Source organism: Xiphophorus hellerii, chromosome 1 (genome assembly GCF_003331165.1).
Source record: "Xiphophorus hellerii strain 12219 chromosome 1, Xiphophorus_hellerii-4.1, whole genome shotgun sequence".
NCBI classification, from domain to species: domain Eukaryota; kingdom Metazoa; phylum Chordata; class Actinopteri; order Cyprinodontiformes; family Poeciliidae; genus Xiphophorus; species Xiphophorus hellerii.
Genome location: NC_045672.1, coordinates 5,390,015 through 5,408,661, shown reverse-complemented (window position 1 = coordinate 5,408,661; position 18,647 = coordinate 5,390,015). Strand labels below are relative to the sequence as shown.

The following is an 18,647-nucleotide window of genomic DNA, read 5'->3' as shown; positions in this document are numbered from 1 at the left end:
CCAAAACAAACAAAAAAACAAACAAACAAAAAACACCCACACACACATTCATCTTAAGGCCTCAAAGACCTAAATGCCTTTTTAAATATTTTGGAAGTTGCTTGCTTTTGGGTTTGAGTAATTAAAAAAAATTTCTAATAAGAAATGAGTAATAATTATAATAAAACTAAAATATTTTTAAACATAAAATATTTATTGAAAACGAAGGCTGTTTTTTTTCTCTCTTTTTGTGGCCTTCTGCAACACCCCACATTTGTTTTCAGTGTTACATTTATTTTCATTTTCAAATGTTTTGCTAAGCTTCTCTTTATTGAACAAAAACGTATAAAACAAATGTTTTTTTGTGTGAATGAAATGTTCAACTCTACCATGCATGAGCAGTGAGGTCACAGGGCGAACCTATACTTTGTTAACGCAAGTTAAATTATAGAAAGTGTCAAAATATGGGCCAGCTTTTTGTTTGTCTTTGCCAATAGTTTTACATTATTTTTTTAAATCTAAAAAGCAAATCAAACTTTTGAAAATACATGGATTTTACTTTATTATTTTGTGGATAAAATCTCGTGAATCTGCTAACCAGGGATTGGCTAAGTGACCAGGCTAAATGCTATTAGCAAAACTATCTAATAAGCACATATTTCTCTACATTTTATATGTTCAAGCTCCACAGGAATTTGCTCAATAACATATGTGGTGTATTGCTAAATTTGTGACCATTGAAATAATTGTTTCTCCGAACAGCATCGCAAATAAGCTATTTATTACTGCAGCAATAACTATGTGATAAATGAGCGGTGGCCATTTTGAATGTTTCGCGTTGGGATTGGTGACTTTACGGTTTCGATGTTTCAACATTAGGGCGTTATAGACATTTTATTCCAACTTAGACTTTGAAATATCTTCTCCTGAAAGCAATTGAGACCAATCAATTATTAAAAAATAATATCAATCACTTTCAATATTAGGAAAAAAAAAAAAAAAAAGAAACAAAAGTATTGTTGCTTAGAAGGAGAGAAGGTGCAAGGTTGTGGAAGAAGCTCAGCTGCAGGTGTTTAAACTGGGTCACAAATTGCAGCGGGGAGGACTGGCAGCTGAAAACACCAGTAAAAACATGCTGCAGTGACTGGTTCCAAAAAAAAAAAAAAAAAAAAAAAAAGTTTGTGAAAGTGGCCTGACGTCACACTCTCACAACGCTTACCGCCCCATAACTCCGCAGCAGCCTGCGAGGCAGAGCCAGGCATACTCTCGGGCCTCGGAGACAGAGCCGACCCAGTAGCGGATAATAAAAGTCTCCGACGCGCGGATCAAACGGGAGAAAACGGGAAGCGTGGGACGAAGGAACCGCTGCGGCTGGACTGTACTCCGGACCGGAGGTGGAGAGTGGGTAGGAGGGGGGGGCAGAAATGGAAGCTGAAGCTCACCGGGACTCCATGTGAATTTGACTAATGCGGTGCTGGAAGGTTTTCGGTGAGTAAACTTGCTCCTTTTTTCCCCTCCTCTCTCTCCTTCTTCTGTAAAGTAAGCTGTCCGTCCTCACGCGTGCACGTGCGGGCTTTGAGGCAACTTTCCGGGCTGTAGGTGAACTTGTGCTGACTGACGTGCAGGAGGACCCTCGCGGACGGCCCGCATGATCCGATTCCCTGAACACTCGTTTCGCAGTTTTTTTTCCCCCCCTTCCCCTTTGGCAGCCTAAAATCAGTCTGCTGAGTTTCATCAACTCTGACGCTGCTTGTGTTCTACGAAACTACGGTGCAAGTTGCACGTTTCGTTGAGAGTTTGTATTTTATTTTATTTTTTTTAATTATTTTTGGGGTGATTTCGGTGAGTCGGAACCAGTTTGGGAATAATTCTGAAGTGTGGCATGACTGGCGCTGCAGAGGACAGGAGGAGGAGGAGGAGGAGGGGGGGGGGGGGACGGAGGGACTGAACGTCCTGTTGTTTGTGTTGCTTTAGTCCAGAGGAGAAAACTTGGCCGAAAGTTGCTCTCTGACTGAAGCGGCCCCGCAACATGGATTCTTTGTTATTTCCAACATTTAATATTCATGTCATTGTCTCCAAAACGAACCGTTCGCTGCGGTTCGTGCCTCCCTGATCGGATGTTTCGAAGAAAATCTTTCGCGTTGCAAAGAGAGTAAACAACAAGCAGGAGCCTTCTAAAAAAAAAAAAAAAAAAGAGGGGGTGGGGGGAGGAAGGGGTTGTTGGGTTCATAATGTGTGGACTCAGCTTGTGCACTTGTTACTGATAGCTGCTTTTGCCGCAGGGTTTGTTGCCACTTGAGTGAGAAAACGAGCAGAAAGAGTTGAAGTTTAAAGAAGCCGCTGTTCTGCGCTGCGCTGTTCCTCTCTGCGTGTTTGTCTCCCCCCCCCCCCCCCTCCATCCTGATAGGATTTTTCTGTAGTTCATTAGAAGATTACTGATTGCTGTTTTCCTCATCGAGCGAGCAGCATGAACTCGCTCTGAACTTTGGGTTATTTAAGGTGTTTTCATGACATCAGCTGCATTCACACATCCTGGGATTGTACAGGAAAACAGAGCTGCCCCTCACACACCCAAACACGGATTGTTTTAACACTCTGTTGCTTTTTTAATTTCTCATTTGACTAGGTATAATAAAAAAAAAAAAAAAAAAAAAAAAACTATCTACAAAAACTTTAGATCAGCTTTTAAAGTGATGCTTGAACTCAACTGGAAAGGTCATACTTAATATTTGTGTTGCAAAACACAAACTGAATCTATTAAATTGCTCATGAATTAAGATTTGGATAGTTATTGCCTTGTTGGAAAGTATTTTCTTTTCTGAAGCACAATAGTTTAAAACAAATAGATAAAATGTGTACATGGCATATGGATTATTTTTAATGGGGGAAAAATGCACAGATTTTTTAAAACAAAAATATTCACTTAAAAGTTACTCACCTGATGGTGATTTATGTATTTATTCCATTAAAAAATAAATAAATAAAGAAATGAAGTGCAACAATGAACATATTATGGAAAGACACTTTAACTATGTTAAAGTTTTTCACATTAGAGATTCTGCCATGGCTGGGCCAGAAATCAGAATCGGACATATTTTCATTTAGTGATAGTTCGGCCAGACACTAGTGATCAGACTTTTATTTTTTTTAATTTTCTCCAATTCATTAATTATATCAAAACAAAGAACTTCTACCGTCTTTAGCTATAAACTCATTAATCGACAGTGTTTACTTTGCTTTTCCTTTTTTGGAGTTGAATAAAACAGCAAAAAAACGTACAAATGTACAGGCCTGCTGCGATAAGCAATAAATAAATTAATCACATGATCAATTAAAAAGAGCTCAATCATTTCCATTTGCATGATTTAGTGTTTTTCTCTTTTCTCTCTTTTTACCAAAAAGTCTTTTGACCTTTTTTTGAAGGACAGCTTTGTTTACAGAAACTTCAGAGAATTCATTTTATTTCTTGTTTCTGTCGTTTTGTTCAGGTATATATATATATATTTTGCACTTTCTGAACCACTAGAAAGGTTTGTTGCAGTCTTATTTTTTTTTTTTTTACATGTTTGACCAAGATAGTCAACCTATGGTTTTTGTCAGTTTCAATTTCTTTGTTATTTATTCTACAGTGGCTGTTCTACTCCTAATTGCGCTGACTGAACATTTTAAAGTTGTGTTGTTTTTACATGTTTGACCAGGTTTATCGTTCTATTGGTGTATGCAAGTGTGCTGCACTGGTGCAGCGTTATGAAATAAATTTGTAATTCAGTACATTTATGACTGTTTAAAAAAAACAAAAAAAACGTTTAAGGTCAATTCAGTACTGATTTCTGTATTGGATCGGTATCGGCAGATACTAAACCTCTGATATTTATATCAGAAATGCATCCCTTGTAAAAACTGGAGCCAGCAGGTTGGGAACCCATCAACTGATGGTATCAAACTATATTGAATTACTTTGACAGATGATTGAGTAACAAGTTGCAAGGTGGATGCTGTGGTTTTTGCATTTTATTTTTTCCAAAATCAGCAGCATGATCCTTAAAGGAGTCTCCTATATGAGAAACATTTAGTGCCACCATTTAAGGTACATTTTCAGATAGGAATATAATTTAAAATCAAACTCGTCCTCTCTTCCCCCCTGCAGCTCCCAGCGTACCATCAAAGCCTCTGGCTACATAATAAGGAAATGGAAGTGAGTTTGTCACGAGAGACAATGGCTTTTGGTGCAAGTTGAGACCCATGTGTTGACGTTTGCCCCTCTCTCACCACAACCACCCAACAGTTGGTGATGGATCTGCCCCGCAGGGATTTTGGAGACTTCTATTCTTAGAGCGTTTTGGAGCGTTGTGTGAGGTAGCACTTGTTGTTGTTGTGGTGGTTTCCGAGGCGCCGACAGATGGATGTGGTTTTGTGTGTGTGTTTTAAAAGTTTAAGTGTGACTTTGTGAATTTAATAGGTGAAAACTATCTCGACCGTCCCCTTGGAAGTCCTAATCTCCAGATGTGTCTTGCGGATCGGTTTGCTCTGAGGATTAAAGGGACAAAGCGGGTCTTCATCTCCTTCGATGTTCTCCGTGTCGTCATAAAATGCCGGATGATATAAAGTTTTTTTCTGCTCTCCCAAATCTTGTATTCCTGCCTGTGTGGAGTCAGCTTCTTCTCGTTAACGTCTATGGCTTGTTATACATTACTTCCATGCCCCTGTGGTTGGGAGTCAGCATGTTTCACGTTTGCCTCTGTCTTAGTATGCTCACACACACCACGTAGTCCTGTTAGGAAGATATGTGCATTTTTCTTTTCCCAGTATGCCCAGTATGTATGTGTATGAGAGAGAGAGAGACTAAGAGAGCAGTTTCAGAGTCAGGGGGAGGTCTTCTCCTCGTCAAATCCCCCCTCAATTCCTTGCACCTCTGCAGGCTGCAGTGGCGGTGGCGGCGGCAGCAGCAGCAGCAACGATGGCGGTGGCTGCAACAGCAGGCTGATTTCCATGAGAAAAGACCATCAGTTGGGTTAATGGGAGGGACTGCTCTTCCAGGGAGCAAATGGTGGTTAATAACCAGAGAAGAATCGGAAAAGCTCTGATCCCTTTCTTTGTACTTCTTCACCTTATATAGAGGGAATGGAAGGGATGGGGCTGGGGTGTTCAGGGGAAGGCAGGGTGAGGGAGCAAGGGACACTGGGTTCATGACAGAATGGATGTTGCTCACTGAAGAAGCTCGGACTATTTGTTATTTTCTCCAGACAGCGGCTAGCTGAGAGCAGGAGAACTGCCATAGAATATGGCAGTTCTCCTGGAATGCACATGCGTAACTTGTGCATTCCTGCACTAGTTACGCATGCAGGGTTTTTGTGCTTTTTTTTTTTTTTTTGCATACTCCTATACAGATGGGAGGGATTTGTGTATGAATGTTCAGTGCTGTTGGACAACGAGGCAACAAGATTTATGTGTTTGTAGTAGGTCTGTAACAAAGTCTCGTCATACAGGATCTCACAATATTAAACCATCAGAATATTTCTCATTGAGGTACAGGCTATCTCGTGAACACTTGCGGTCACAATGCCTTTGCCTGAAGAAGTTGCTAATAGAAGATGGCCCTACTACACTTAAATCAAATTTATTTGGCAGAATTTTGAGTTCACAGTTGGAACTATCAGTGTAACAGAGAGAAAAACAGGACACGAAAAATGTTTAAGTACTCCAAAAAGAGGCAGAAAGCATTCCCATAACAACCACTGGACGGATGTCTAAGGGTACGCTAAGCTACATAACCATCACAGCCCTCTATGTCACTATCAACTGGGAAATGCCGTACATCAGACCATGCATAGTGAAAGAACTGTTCCAAGGTCTGAAAAGATGAAAACAAGACAGAAAATGAAATACCAGTTTGTTGAATTTGCGGCAAAGTCTGTAAAAAAATGCAGAATAAAAGTGTTTTTGAAGCATGAATTTGATCTTTGAAGCTTTCTTGAATGTAATATTAAAATCTCATCCAGCCGCAACCACCTCAAGCGAGCGTAAAAAGTCTCTTGTAAAATTGAGGAAGTTATGTTGAATTTTTTCTATCAGGCTTTTCTAATGTGATACTTCAAAATGCACATAGGAAACGCTGATGGAAACACAGTTAGCGACTGGTCTTTTCTCAAACCTTATGGTGCATAAGGGACTGCAGTTGCTGTGCACTGTTTGTCAGCTGGCTGAAGAAAGGTTTCTAAAATATTCCCTTTAGTTCCATGAAAGATAAATCAGCTGTTTGTAAATATTTCCAGCTGCTAAACAGTCATTGTGTGGTAACTATTGATGCATTGCCCTTTGTTAAGTTTCATAATTTTAAACTTGTAGTTAGCAGAGCTATCAGCAGCTTGTCTGTCTATACCCAAACATGGGAACAACATATGTAACATTATTGTCACCGTGGGTACCATTAGTTTTTTTGTTTTTTTTTCCTTTTAAGGTAAAGTTGCAATAATTGTTGTTTTTCAGTTTTGAAGTTACAGTTAGATCAATGGTTTTCAGTCCTGTACGACAGGACCACCTATCCTGTGTGTTTTATGTGTTTCTCTGCTTTACTGAACACACACCTAGCAACCGGTAGCATGCTGAGGAACCAATGCAATCATCTGAATCAGGCGTTCTGGAGAAGAGACACATGAAAAAAGAAAAAGGAAAGCAACCACTGAGGACCAGAAATGAGAACCACTGACATTATTGTAATTATTGCTTTTATTTTTTGTGCAAACATTGTAAAAGCAAAGTGATCTTACCCAAGATGATTGAGAATCTCGTATGAACAACATCTGAAGTCCTCATAATAATATCTGGAGATTTTAATCATGTCATCCTGGATTCCACTCTGGCTGCTTTTCACCAGGTTGTCAATTGTCCCACCAGGAAAAACAGGATAATTGATTAACTGTACACCAATGTAAAAGATGGATATAATGCTGTTGCCCTTCCCCCAATGGGTAAGTCAGACAACAACCTGGTGTACATACAACCCCAGTACACCCCCTGGTCCAAAGGTAGGGTGTCTCCACTCGCTCCATCAGAAGATGGACTCCTGAAGCAGAGGAGGCCCTGAGAGACTCTTTCAACATCACAAACTGGGATGTGCTGCTGGGAGCTCATAGTGAATACCTAAAGGGGATGACTCTGTCTCACAGATTATCTTAATTTCTGTGTAGATGTGGTGGCCCCCCCAAGACTGTTCGATGTTACCGAAATAATAAACCATGGGTAACACAAGGAGTAAAGGCTGTCCTCAACCAGAAGAAGGCAGCTTTCAGGACTAAAGATAAGGAGAAGATAAAGGCAGCACAGAGGGAGGTGAAACGTTGTCTGAGGAAGGCAAACGACTGCTACAGGAGGAAGGTGGAGCAGAAGCTGAGGGAAAACTGCTTAAGTGATGCCTGGGATGGTTTCAGAACCATTACAGGGCACAAAGCTCGGACTACCACAGAGAGAGCAAGTACAGAGAGAGCTAATGAACTGAATAACTTTTTCAATAAATTTAGCTATTATGCTTCACCCACCACCATTCCTACATTTACTCTGCCTCAGTGCATCCTCCTCCTTGCCAGCAGGTGCAGTCATTCCACCATCATGGCACCCTCGCCTCACCTCTATCCTGTACCAGCCCTCTGACCCAACCTCCTTCTCCAAGGCAGCCTAGTAGCCCCTCTCCTTTCTTTCCCTTCACACAGCCTCCTCCACACTTTACGGCTGATCAGGTGAGGGCAGAACTGAGAAAGCTTCGACCCCGAAAATCTGCAGGACCCGACAGAATATCCCCTCGGATTCTCAAGATCTGTGCTACCGAGCTCAGGGAACCATTACAAAGAGTCTTCAACCTTAGCTTGCAAATTGGGAGCATGCCCTTGCTCTGGAAGACATCCTGCATCATCCCTGTCCCTGAGAAGAGCAGGCCCAGTGAGCGGTGGCACTGACATTGCATCTGATGAAGACTCTGGAGAGGCTCTTCCTCAGAATGCAGGTCAAGGATGCTGAAGACCCTCACAGTTTGCCTGAAGGGCAGAGGTTGGAGTGGAGGATGCCATCATCCACCTCCTACATCGAGCCCACTCGCACTTGGACAAGGGAAGTGGCAAAGTCAGGATCCTCTTCCTGGATTTTTCAAGTGCATTTAAGTGCAGTGTTATTATTGGCCAGCCCCCTGCACTTCTGGAAAAACTTACTAGAATGAAAGTGGACTCCTGCCTGGTCACCTGGATTTGCAGCTAACTTACCAACAGACCACAGATCGTCAGGAAGAATAACATCACATCTGACACTGTGGTCAGCAACATTGGAGCCCCACAGGGGACGGTGCTGTCACCCATCCTCTTCACCCTGTACACCTCAAACTTCTGCTATAACTCTGTCATATTCAGAAGTACGCTGATGACACTGCCATCATGGGGTGCATCAGAGACAGCGAAGAGGAATACAGGAGCCTGGTGAGGGACTTTGTCGTCTCTCTGGCAGCAGTGGCAGAGTTGAGAACATTATAGAAAGTTGAGGCTATTATGAACAATGCCAGCCACCCTCTGCACACTGTCATCAGCGGCCAAGACAGCAGGTTCAGTGGGAGACTGCTTCTTCCAAAGTGCAGGACCAACAGACTGAGGAACTCCTTTGTCCCTCATGCAATGAAACTCTTCAACTCCTCACTGGAGGTTGGAAGGAGGGCTAACAGGAGTACAATAGAAACAGAGGGACTATAGGATCGGACTGTTAATGTAAAAAATAAAATAAAATAATCTAAGAATTGATGTATTGTTTGATGTGTTGGTGCTGTGTGGGAGACTGAACTACAATTTTCCTGAGGGTAAATCCCACAGGGATGAATAAAGTTTTTATCCATCTGTCTGTCTATCAATCTAATCTAATCTATCAGCATTTGTGGATTTGCCTATTTGCAGATTTTTCTGTGGAACGTGACTCAAATTTATTCATAGAAAATTGCCCATTTACCATTGTTTTGTAAATGTGTTTTATTTTTTAGAGCAGATCTAAAATATTCAAAATAAAATGCAGATTGGAAAGCTTTGACCTATGTGTAATGCTGCTTGACGTTCTATTGGCCAGTGTTATTATCCGGCCAGTATCCAGAGTGCCATTTATTTTCCTTGTTGCTGATTGGCTGTATGCTCCAAGAGTGGAGATAAATAAGAAAGGGAATGTCAGCTTTTGCAGTGGCACTAAGACGGTTTCCACTGTATAAATTAATGCATAGGAAGAGTGTTTAAAATATTACAATATACAGTTACAAAGAGGGTCTGAAGTATTCGTTGATTTTAGCCATTGGCCGGTTCTTGCAGTGGCTAACCCCCGTGAATATCAGGGGTCCACTCTCAATTGTGTTTTAGATTTGATAAATTCTTAGTAGATTCTATGTCTGTGTACCTTATTTAAAAATAAAAAAACGGCATTAAAATTGTGCTCCATTTAGTTTTTGTAGTTCCCATCTATTCAGGGATGGTGACCCGGGGCTTTTGTATAAAGGTATTCTTGATAAGAATCTGAAAATGACGTCAGTGTGAATTTATAAGTAAGAAATGATTCCCAAAAGCACAGGCAAGAAAGGTCTTAATTTGAGAGAACAAATTTAAACTGCTAGAGTGACCCAGCCAATCATCCGCAATCAAAGGAAACTTAACATCAGAAACAGAAAGGATATGCAGGAATTTGTGTGGAATTGGTCAAAATTTAATGCTATGTGTTCAATCTTATTCCCTGGGTTATCCAAATTTTTCGAGCTACTCAAGCCTAAAACTGCATCTCATTGCTAAACATGCAGCAGCACAGACGTCGCTAACACTAATGTCAGCGTCCACAGTCCACTTTCCTAAAGGAAGTTCCATGGATGATCAGGACTTCCTGAAAGACTGGAAAACTGCAACCTAAATAACAGATTCAAAATAATAATTATGCTTGTTGTTGAGTTCATCTGTCTTTTTACTCAATAATTTAGCAGCAAAAGGGGTTTTTGAATTGAAAATGTTACTTATTTTGTTGGTACACAGCGTTTGATTAAAATGTGATTGATTTAATGCAGATCCTGCAATTAATTCAAGTAAAAATTTTAATCTAGTCCCACCACTAATTCATTAAGTGCGTGGCATTGGAACAAATGTGAAACATTTAGGAATTTACTTGTGCAGGGTGGCTGCTGGTATTTTCCTGAGGAGTGCAGTGACTAGTTGGGAAAAAAAGAAGATTAAAACAGCAAAAGAAAATAAAAGATAAACTCTAAAATCAACTATCAAAGAGGTTTTGTTTTATATCTGCTTCCTTTATAACTCAATAAACCTTCAAACTAACCTCATTATTGGTTATATTTTGCTCTCCAAGACACAGAGGAGATGAGCGGGGCACCATGATGAGTCCACAGTATGACCTTCCGTACTTTTCGCAACTGGAAGTGTTTCAAAACACCTGAATTTGTCTTTCCTGTAAGCAGGAGAATCAAGCTTTTTTTTTTTCAACAATTTGCCGATGAAACTGCACAAAAAATTGCAAGTCACTATTAACTTATTATTACATTTTTACCCAAAGCAGAGAGCCAGAGAAACTGCAATCACTCAGGCATTTTCTCTAGCATCTGATTAAAAGGAATTGAAACCGTAGAAACTGTATGACAGGAAATTGTTTGTAGTTTTGAGAATATAACATTTTTTAAAACTCAGTTATAGTTTGATACCAGTAACTGGTCTACTCCTATCTTTTGTCGTCAAGCTGTACGATTTCAAAAATCATACAAGACTTGAATGTATCGGACTGTGAGCGCACAATATGACATTTACTTGACTCACAGTGCATGACGGGAAATGCCAGATTGCACAAATTATTTCTGTAGCGCAGACACATCTGACTATTACTACATTTTAACACACAAGTTACGTGTGTTAAATTGCTTCCTATTAGAGTTTAAATTCTGGACCCGAGATTTTCTTTCACAGCAAGTGAGATGGTAACATCGGACTCAGAGCCGCATTCTGCCAGCGCCGCCTTAATTATGCCACATCCCAGAGCGGCAGTAGCATCAGGCCGGTCACAATAGCAAATTTTGCTGGACGATAGTTTGTCCTAGAAGTTATTGTGACACTCAATAATATTGTAGTGTTGAGACCACATTTTCAAAGACCAAAAAAACTTTAATTTTGAATGAACACTGGAAGACGTTTTAAATAAATTAACAAAACAACAGAAACAACAAATAAAACCAATTATGAACTATGTAAACAAAATTCTCCTTCAAAAAAGGGCTAGTTGACCCAAGAACCTGGGTAAGGCCGAAACCCAGTTTTGGTAGAAAGAGAGCAAAAAAGAAAAACAATAAATTATGGAAATGGAAATTATTGAGTGTGTTTTAACTTATCATGTAATTTGTAGATTTATTGCTTACTGTGACAGGCATAAGTAACACAGATGTCATACAGACCCACTATAATAAACATTAAGCTCTATGCTTTGCATTAACACCATAGACTGGTGCTTTTTAATGTTTGCTCAGTTAGTTGCTGCAGCAGTAATTAAAATGTGATCCTTAGATCACACTTTAATTCATGTGCAGTCATGGTGGAGCTTACTGGTACCAGTCTGTCTGTTTGCCTGTCAGTCCTGCTAAGTTGTGGTGTACGATGCGCTGTGTGCAGGTTCCTGCAGAATATACAGTCAGTTGTTGAAAATCGTTCATACTTACTAGGGCTGAAACGATTAATCTGACTAATCGTTATTAATCCTTTATTACAACAAGTAATCGTTAACTGGAGTACTCAGTCTAGATAGGCTATCTACTGAGAAAAACAACACATTCAGAGCCGGAATTAAGCCAAGAACTGTGTTGATATGCTTCTGCCAAAACTCTTAAAGTTGCATCGTTTTAGCTCCACATCTTCAGGTTTACTAAAGGACTTGTGTTGTTGCATTTTAGACAATAAAATATTTTATTTTCTTAATTAAAAAAAGAAACTGAATTATTTGTTCACTTGCATTGTTTATTATGCTTCTAATATTGCCTAAGAAAGGCTTGAGTGGTTAAATGATCTTTTTTTTTGAATGTGCCACATTTTTTTCAGATTAATCTTCAGAATAATCAATAAACTACTCAAATAATTGTTAGTCGCAGCCCAAATACTTGCATGTGAAACTGATCTATGCCACCTATCTTATCTTCCTCCACAGAGGTTTGACAATCCACCAGTTCACTTTTGCTCCATTGTGAGAGAGGGCTGACTGGCCCACCCACCAGGTCACATCTGCACATGCACGGTTAACGATAGTCACCCCACTGTTGCCGGTTTAGCGACTTTTCAGACCAAACAAATCGGTATCAGTCAAAAATCGGAATTGTCAGCTCAGGCTTTCGAAAGATCGGTGATCGGCCATAAAACTGCAATTGGTGAACCCTTGTGTAGTTTATTTATTAAAATCATAATTTACAATGAAGTCTTCAACTCAGTCTAAAAAGCAAATCTTGAAAGCAAACTAGTATTTTATTTTTCTCCGGCCAACTTGTTTTTTTTACATATGGGATTAAACAGCTCCATATTATTTGTTTTGCACAAAATTGTTAATTTATAAGTTGGTAAAATGAAATAACCAGAAATCCCTCGACATACTTATTCATGGTTCAGAATTCATGGATATTTCTGTGGAACGTAACTCTTAAATTCTTTTATGGAAAACCTTGCCTATTTGCAGTTTTTTTTTTTTTTGCAGATCCAATCTAAAATATTCAAAAAGGAAGCGTGGGAAGCTAAAATACCTCAGCGCTATGTTTCTTGACACACTGTCAGCTACAGTATATGTTTGCAAAGCAGCCAACCCAGCAGAGCCTTTTATGTACCATAGATTTTAGCTTCTGCGCTAATGCTAACATGGTTTCCATTGTGTGTGTTAATGCGTATTTAGGGTAAACTTAGTGTTTGAACTATTAAAACTGGCACTGTTTTAGATGGGGTCTCAAGTATTTACGGATTTTAGCTATTCATGATCCCTGTAATGGAGGGGCGGTTCATTGTACATGGGCTCCTTCTGTTATAAAATACTGTCAGTAAATTGCCTTTGCAAGTGTATTTTAGCTATTGGCGGACGGCTGTGTTTCCTAACCCCCATGAATAGCGGGGGTCCGTTGAACATCCGAGTAAATAGAGCAGTATGTATTTCCAGCATGAAGCTGTCAGCCGTGTCAGATCTAGGACTGATGCTGATTGAAAACAGACATCTGAATGTGTGTGTAGCATACTCTCACACCACTCCACACTGATATTTCCTGGGCTAATTAAACTATAAATAACTCCACAATTTGATAGTTATTACGCAGACATGTGCGGTTCTTTAGCGCAGGCACACATTTCCTGGGCTTGCTTCCTGATGGCCTTCGCAGCGTGCCAGGCAGAAATAGTAAGGAGACGCTACAACGCTGGAACCACACACCGCCACTTTTCCCTGCGGATCATTTTCTAGGAAGAACAGGGCAGCTGCGGCGGCTCTGCAGAACCTCCATCCATCCATGCATTAACCGATACCCACGGTTCACACACGGGGAAACACACCCCCTTTTTTCCATGCTTGGTTTCCTGTCACTCCATCCTTCCATTTATTTACCACTTCATTTCTCTTTTTTCTTTTGCACCCATGTTTTTTCTTTACTCTGTCCAACTGTCCCCCTCTGTTTAGGCTTTCATCCATCCCTCCCTTCCAGTTTACAGGCCCCAGGCCACTTCCGCCAGGCTGTCTGCAGCTGATTTATTAATAGGCTTTTCTCTGCGCGGTAAACATGGCATTGGTTTAACAGGCCGACTCTCGACACTGACAGACTGGTACCTGACCTCACACACTCACTGACCTCAGGATACAGGAAGGTCTGTTGGTATTAAAGCGGACTGGGAGAAGGCGCGGGGAAATAATCGGGAGCAGAAGTAATTTGCAGTAATTGGTCAAATCTTTGGCCGTGTATTTCACAACGGAGGCTAAGAAGCTGAGCATGCTTCCCCCAATTTTTATAAACTGAGCAACAGATATAAGTATTAATTTATTCCCAGACTGCTGTTAGTTTCATACAGTTGATGGAAATTGTGTGATGAGTTAAGTAGTGTGTTGTTCTCTCATATCAAGTAATTTGAATGTTTTTAAGTATTATACATTTACTGGTTTATTTATTGTTTGTGGTTTTAGTCATACCAGCATCTATATGTTTTTGATTGACAGGTTTAATGGTTTTGACGTCCATTGGTTGAAGGAGGGGAATTAAGTGCCATGCCCTCTAGCTAAATATTAATAGTTGTGTTTCTTGTATTTTGTTGTGACTTGCTGTGCAATCAGTTGCCCCTTGGGATATAAATAAAGATCTGCCTTTCGATTCCCGTTTACGACCTGTAAGATATGCCAAACTACTTCAGATTTACTTTGACTTAGACGTTAAATATTCCTGGGTACGTCTGTTTACTAAGACCTGACTTCTTTTAGTCAGAAGTAGGACAGGTTTCCTCAATTTTTTCTTGACTTTAACTAAATACTAAATAAAAATGTGCATGTGTTCAAACAAAACCCTCCCAACATCTACTTCCAGGGAGCAAACACAGCCTGATTTTTAGTGTTTTGGTCTGAGTGATGCATCAAGAAGAAAACTGCTCAGACGGCGTCCAGTTTACAGCTTTAAGCCGATGCCTTTAAATAACTCGGGTTTGTGGTGAAATGTGTTCCATGTGTTCGTGTCCGACATTTCCCACGTTATTTGTGTGCACTCTTCAATTCAGGATGTAGTAATTGATTACGTTTTTCCTTACCTCGATGATTTATTAGCAGTAATGCATCTCATTAACACTCATATTACTGGTTTAAGCAAACTAATTCTAAGTGGGTTAATTTTAGATTTTGTGGCATTTAATATTCTTATCATATGAATTATTTTTGTGTATAAACCATGTCTTTTCAATGGTTTTAATATCCTGTGAAGCATGAATTAGACCTTTTTATTGACTGTTAAGCTACAATTAAAAATAAAAAAAAGAGCTTTTAGTTTTTAGGATGTATGTCAAAACAATAATAATAGAAGTGTCGGCTTGTCAGATATAATATCTGACAAGCTATTGAGTAGAATAAGATATTGTGTCTTATACTACTCAATATCAGCTCATTATTAATGCACTAATCCATGGTAAAACAAAGGAAGCCTAATTATCTGAGAAGCAAAACACTTAGGTGTTTGAATATGCTACTTGAATATTGGCGAGCAGCCAATCCAGAAACACCTTTTATTTTCCGTGGCGTTGATTGGTTGTACCCTCAAGAGCATAAACAAGGAGGACCGCGGATGCTAGCTTCTGTGGTAGTGCTAAAATGATTTCCACTGCGCTTATTAATGTATATTTTGTGTTTGAGCTATTATAATACAGAGTTGTAGGCAGCTTTCTGCCTTCAACTCTGTAGGCAGATCTCAAGTTTTTGGGGATTTTAGCTATTCACAGACGGCCGTGACTGCAGCAAATAGTGGCTCGCCAATATAAAACTTCTTGTATTGATTGTGCACTGATTTCAGGTTATTTCTCATGAGTCACTGAGAAAAAAGAAGCCATACCTTCCTTTGTTTATGGATTCAGTTTAACTTTTGAGTTTCCTAAATATGAATTTGTTACCTCTGCAGTAAAGTGCAATAAATATTGTCCACATAAACATTGACAAGCTAACATAATAAACCATTAAAGTAGTTTTAAATGGTTGCAGAGTTTTTAGATTTATTTATGTGTTTTTGTTTTTTTGACCTGTAAATGTAACTAATAGAGAAAACACTTGAACAGCATAAACTAAGGTTGGCTTGGATTTTAAGAACTTGAACCATGTGCTTTTGGCGATATGAAATATTAAATTTAACCTTGTTATAGGCTGATACTCCATCTTGAATTACTTGGATCAGCATCAGGGTCAAACAAATCTGGATTGGGACATCCTGAAAGTGTAACACAGGATCAGATAATATGCTTAGCAGATGGTGTCAAAGCATTCTCAGATGTCTCATGGCAGAAAAGGGTAACATAATTTTTTTATTTTGAAACAGAAGCACCTTACAGCAGTAGTCGAATAACATAACCTTGCAGGACAAACGTGGACGGTATTTCTGACAGTCAGCATCCTAACAGAGAGCTGGAACAAAAACAGAGGAAGAAGCCATAAAATTTTAGTGCTTGTAAAATGGAGCATTGTCCTTGACTGAGGATGATCGCTCATCTTTCTTGTAGCTATGCATGAAATGCTCCTATTGCCACTGAGTTCTGTTAACATAAATTTGAGAAGGTGCAAAAATAATCCCCTTTCTTCTGGATCGTTTAACAAACCATATTCCATGACTGCAATTTTACGGGATCTTGTTAAATCCAATTAGAGATCATAAGATTCTTGTTCTTGCCAGTCTTCTAGCGGATTAAAATGCAGGTCACATTAAAATCTGTAGAGCTACTCCACTATTCGCATCAATTTATTTTGTTTCTAGAAATGCTAATAAAATGATCCACCAAATTATTGATAAGTATCTTGTATTTAAAACCAACAGGTAGGATGGGGTTGTAGGACAAGAGCAGATGATGTTCTCCTCAGAAATGTGACTAAGCTAATTATTTTCTTACAGCTTCTTCTGTTTGCTGTTGTAGTTTAACAGCTAACATTAGCGGTGGGCCCGCTTCGGCTAATTTGCTAATAACAGAGCTAACATTTTGTCTTGCACTTTTGCTAGCTTGAAAGCCATCTAGCGCACTTAGCTTCTGCTAAATAATTTCTTCTGGTTAAATTCTGAAGTGCTACTTGACTGTTTTGTAAACGTTCAGTTGAAAAAAGTCAAACATATCTGTTGAAGTTTAGGTTATCAGCTATTAAGAATTTGTAGATGCTTATATTCGTCTTATTAGTTTGATGGGGTGACAGCTGTTCACGCAGCAGTTCTGTTTCCTCTTCTCACATTCTCTTTCTTTTTTATTTCAAACAAGAAACGTCCATCAAAAAAAACAGAAATAAAGCAGACCTAAACAGGATATCTAAAGGCATCATAGAGCATGTAAACTCTTAACGTGAAAATTATTGCCCCTTTATTTGTATTTTTTCAAGGGCAAATAAAATTTGAACTGAAATTAGTGAAGTTAGCATTAGCTTCTGCTTAACCCAGTACTTGCGCAGTGCTTTAGTGGAACTAATGTTTACAGATTAGTGCCTTAGGGTTAGCGCAACTAACTTATTTATTTTTTATCTTGATTACGCAGCATTATCTGTAATAGTAGTTGAATGCAGAAGTGATTTAAAGTTTGGCAGAGCCTCTGGTGAAGGTGTCAGACCAGCAGGGTTTGGATACTCTGTAAGGTTTCTTTGCAACTGAAGCATCATGTCTGAGCAGCTGTAGAGACAAAACTAGATTCTGCTGATGAGCTGACAGTAAAGACTGACCTCCGAAAAGTTTTATTTGTTGTTTTCAAGCTGCTTGATCGTCTTTCTGAAGCTGTGTCGTGTGCTGGATAAAAACTTCGGGAAGCATTAAATCCATGTTTCACTGATTAGCGCCGTGGCTGCATGTGTTCATCTTATTTGTAATTGTTTATTTGTGTTTAAATTAGACAAGTCCATACATAATAAATACAGGTAATATGCACATACCATTACATTTTTACAATTGAATAAGTTGCATGGAAATTTTAACTGACAGGTTTGATTAAACTTATTATTTTTCCATTTAGTGTCATGACTGAACTGAGGCCTATTGTTTATTTCAAGGCCAATCTCATCATATTAGTCATTCTGAGTATTCAGGCTTTTATTCTGCACATACATAAATATTAAGGACTTTGTTTTATTTATTTTGGCCATGCTAGCGATGACACATTAAACATAAGCTTCTTACAAGTCAAAATCTTTGTTTAAATTTTGAGTGGTACGCAACAAATGTGAAAGCTTCATGTAAAAATTAAAGCATAAAATAAATTAAATTGATTTTGGGTTTTTTTTGGTAAAATAATTTTCAGATAGCTTAACGGATTAATTAAAGAATGAGTTGCTACATGTCTCTTCCAGATTGGGCTCCGCTTGTCAATCAGAGATAAATTCTGAAGTCTGAGTTACACCTTTCAATGTCACTATGTTTTTTTTTTTAACTTAATAATATGTATTTATTTTTTTTATTTTACTTTTTACATGTTGGAAAGACAGAATTTTCTGGGCACTTTTAATTTAATTTACAGCGAGTGTTACAAGCAATGAAACCGGGCCCACAGTAGGCCACCTTACGGTTTTGGGCCTTTTTCTTCTGAAACGAATTCTCACGTCGCCTTCAGACGCTTGTCAGCAAAGAATTAACTGAAATAAATTTTTTTTCACTATTGTAAACAATAATTATTGTTGTATGGAATTGTGTGATTTTTTTCAGTTGATTCAACAATCTCCAAAAGTCTGTAATATTGTCGTATAAATAATGATTTTAAATGTAATATCAGCAAAACAACAGAATAAAATGACAAGGAATTTCTGCAAAAACAAATCTTGTATCAAATATAAAAAGTCTATCAAATATTTTTCAATTTTTAACTATATTTTTAATTGTTTTTTTACATGTTCCATATGTTCGATATGTGTTTACTAGTGTATTTCTTATACAGTAGTATAAGAAATACACTAAAATTACACAA

General features: G+C 38.8%; 1 protein-coding gene across 2 annotated transcripts in view; it reads left to right on the top strand.

Annotated features, from left to right (window-relative positions):
• The first annotated feature begins 282 nt into the window (after positions 1-282).
• The window catches only part of plagl2 (pleiomorphic adenoma gene-like 2), a 52,488-nt gene continuing 34,123 nt past the window's right edge, over positions 283-18,647 (top strand). For both annotated transcript variants that reach the window (XM_032569461.1, XM_032569466.1), the window contains exon 1: positions 283-1,467. The gene's annotated coding sequence lies outside the window, so the exon portion shown is untranslated. The remainder of the gene's footprint in view (positions 1,468-18,647) is intronic.